This window comes from Mugil cephalus, chromosome 1, assembly GCF_022458985.1.
Source record: "Mugil cephalus isolate CIBA_MC_2020 chromosome 1, CIBA_Mcephalus_1.1, whole genome shotgun sequence".
Taxonomy (NCBI): Eukaryota; Metazoa; Chordata; class Actinopteri; order Mugiliformes; family Mugilidae; genus Mugil; species Mugil cephalus.
The window spans coordinates 37,395,012-37,398,857 of record NC_061770.1 but is presented as its reverse complement, the minus strand read 5'-3'; the positions used below and the strand labels follow the sequence as shown (position 1 = coordinate 37,398,857).

Below are 3,846 nucleotides of genomic sequence, written 5' to 3'. Positions count from 1 at the left end.
AGAACTATTCGAAGTTAAAACATGATATGTTTTATTTCCTAACACCAGAGTAGATACATTTTGTCTCTGTATCATCTCTTTGACTTCTTGATCGATTGGCCTTCTTTACCCTTAAAGCAGCGTAATGGAGGTTTTCTTCACCCTGGAAACTCTGCTAATAAAACACAAAACAACTTAAAATGTGGCACATACCTAAGAAGAAAACATTTCAGCAATAAGATTATTTTGAAAGTTATCTGGATACCTCTGAGTTCATTGGGTATGAATCCGAAAATCTTGCATGAGACTCTGAAACACAAAGAAAAGTTGTGTTTCAATGATGTTAAAATTCACTAATCATGCAATAAACAGTACAATTTACCTGTAACTTGCTGGCCTTTTCTCTTGTGTGTGTACAGTAAGGCAGCCAGTGAAAGTGTCAGGATAGTGGTGAACGCCAAAGCACCACTCAAGAAATACACCAAGACAAGAGAAACCTCCTCATCTGCAGCATGAGGCAGACATGGAATGACATGAACAACATCATCTTTATGCAATAATCAGATCTGTTAATCAGATCAGAAGACATGTGTTAAAATTCTACTCACTCTTCAACTCCAGCTTGGTCCCATTTCCAAACAGTATGTGTCCACATGAGGCAACAGCACAGTTGTAGATCCCATTATGAGACAGATTTAGATTCTCCATTGGCAGGTTGTAGACACAGGTTTGTGTTTTTGTGTTATTTTTCCTCTCACACTGATCATTCCTGCCTCCATGAGTGAAAATGAGTCCTGGATGAGATTCTTCAGTCTTTGAACCAGTAAAGTCTGTGTTCTCCATCACAGGTCCCAGTGTGTACTGTACAGTTCAGAGTCACAGAGTCTCCTAGCTGGATGGTCTCAGATGAAGACTGATGAACCGAAGTGTTAATATTCAAACCTGAATCCTTTACACTGACTGTAAGACCTTTTGCAAATTCAAGTATTTCTAAAGAGCTACTTGCACAATAATAAGTAGCTGAGTCTGAAATACGCAAATCTGAAATATTTAAGTGGTTTGCTCCATTTCCAATTTCCAATGTGAAGCGGGAGTTGTTTTCAAATTCATCATAAAATGTTGCAGTTTTGCCACGGATGTAGAACAAAGAAATGAGCTTTGGTTTCTGTCCCAGAGTTTGCTTATACCAGTAAAGCCATGGTTTCTTATCATTTTCATAGAAACATCGCAAAATTATACTTTCACCAACATTTACTGTTTTGAAGCCACTCTCTTGATGAACAGATGAGGACTGATGTGTCTCCTGAGCTGAAAAAGCAAAAACACAATTGATTTCATATTTTAGAAAACAATTTACAATCTCATACAAATGAGAAATGATTTTAAACAGTGCCAAAATACAAACCACGGGCACAAAAACGCAACTCACCCTTTCCCCACAAGAACAAACATGTCAGGTAGAAAACAAACGTTAAAGACGTCATTGTGTTCAAATCAGAGACTCGAGTGAAATGATTCTCACTCTTGAGCTTCACCAACTCTTCAAAGACAAGACTTCGTTTGATTGGCCAGTCTGAAGTGAAACTGTACGTCCCATTAAAGTAACATGTTCACAGCCACAGTGACACACTTGATATTTGGCCAAGGGGCAGGACTAAAGACTTGTTGAGAGGTATTTGAAAAGTGTAGCTGCTGTTCAAGGTGCCATTAGATAAAATTATTAAAATGTAAATGACCTTACATTCTCACTCATGTAACCCCTTACTGACGTCACTGATGTCATATTCAATATGTTTGTTTAGCATTAGGTTTCTTTAAGTGCAGACATGTTCAGAAAAAGGTGCAAAGGGGATTTCAGTCACATGCAATACATGGCTCAGTTATTGTTTTGGGTAATTATTATTTTCACTATAATACTTTACTATCATAAGCAGTAAGACTTCTGAGTGCACTCACCTGATAGTTGCTCTATAAACCAGCCCAAGTAGTTCAGCTGACAGCTTATTTGAGGCATCCACTGGAAATTCCCATTCAGGGCAGCTTACCTAAGGCCTATAGGATCCCAGAATAGAACGACTGTAAAGGGAATTAAATAGAGATATCTTGACCAAAACAACTGTTCTTGGAAACCAGAGATCCTACACAGAAAACTTTGACTAGTTCTAGCTTAGTCTTTGCTGTAAAATCATGATTATAGCCACATTGACTATCAAAGGTGATACAAAGAGATACGAATGTTCAGTCAAATGCTGAACACTTAGTCATGAGTTTTGCCAGTTCACAATTTAACAGACTAGGGACTTTGATAGGTGTGGAATACAATACAGAACCCAATACGGAAATGTGGTGACTTTTTTTTCTTTTGGTGTGTCTTTTCCAGATTGTCATGCTAGCTCCTGATCCAACTCCAAAACCACAACTAAACAAACAGTTGTCAGTCCAGTGTCACCCTGTATGACAAGATAGGACACTGGTGGAAGGAAATTGCAGACGTGATGACTTTCATATCAGGAAAGACATAGTACCATTTGAAATAGTGAAAAAGCCTGTGATTGTAAAGATGCTGAAAGTCATAGATCACGAGAATGAGTAAGTACATCAAAACATGATTCCAGTGGAGTTGGACTCTCGTTTTATTCAGCCGTAGTGGATCTCTGGACCAACAGAACCATGTAGTCTGATGCTGTACTTATGTCGTTCTACTCTGCAACATAACCACAACAGCAACATGTCTCCTGTGATGGGTTTATCCAACTTTCTTCTCTCTCCTCTTTTCCCTCATGGGAACTAGAGCACACAGCCTGATTGGACTTGAGGGATGGCAGCTTCCCAATGCTTCTCCTCTGCTTCAGAGATTCAGGCATAATACAGGGCAGCTAAGTGTGGGCAGAACCTGAGAGCTGAGGACTGATTTAGATCGCTGTTTGAGCGTTCCACAACAGATAGCTGTGACCTTCAAAAGACCAGACTTGCTGTTGTGGTCTGAGAAAGAAAGGATAGTGTATTTTGTGGAATTAATTGTCCCGTGGGAAGACACAGTTGAAGAGGCGAATGAGCGCAAGAGAGATACATATGCAGAGTTGACATCGTAAGTGGAGCAGCAGGGCTGGAGCGCCCGGGTGCGCCCAGTGGAGGTTGGCTGCCGTGGATTTGTTGCGAAATCCGCCATTGTTCTCCTGTGTGAGTTGGGCATTCGCGGAAAAGAACAGAGGGTTGCTGTAAAGAATATATCCCTGGCAGCGGAGCGAGTGAGTCAGTGTTTGTAGCTATGGAGGAAGCACGCTAACTGCGGAGCATGCTAAAGGTACGGCTAGCTATGTACTGTCAATAGGTAGCACTTGTAGTAAGATAAATCTAATCTGTCGGTTGAAAGGCATACGGTGGCGTGGTGGCTGCATTGAGGGGGTGACTCTGGGACGCTGCAGCTCACTGTTAAGCCTTCTTGAGGTGTCGTGGGCCTAACTTAATGAAACATTGGTGAAGGGAGGTGCCCACTTGAAAACCCCAATGATGTGCTGCACACTGCATACTGCCTACTGTTGCTAGTTAGGCTTGTTTGCTGGCATTTTCTTGTGTGTAACTTCTGTTCTTGGCAGAGGGGAGGAATGTTAGGCTAGGCTAATTGTATCTCCTTTCTGACATAGGCAGAAGGAAGAGATGTCTGGTCCAAGTGGAGTCGCATTCCCATCATCTCTATTACCTACTGCTGCTGGCTAGGTTAGTAAGTAGATGATCACTGGGCTGCTGGTTGGTTGTCCAGTTGGACCGGGCTTCTAAACGAGTTTTGCCTTTGATCATGGCCCAAGGGATTGTAACATCTCTTCCTGTATATTAATGAATACCTCTTCTTTATTTGTGGATAACAAA

General features: G+C 41.3%; 1 pseudogene; it reads right to left on the bottom strand.

Annotated features, from left to right (window-relative positions):
• Positions 1–232: 232 nt before the first annotated feature.
• On the bottom strand, positions 233–1,471 carry LOC125008224 (annotated as a pseudogene).
• Positions 1,472–3,846: the final 2,375 nt, after the last annotated feature.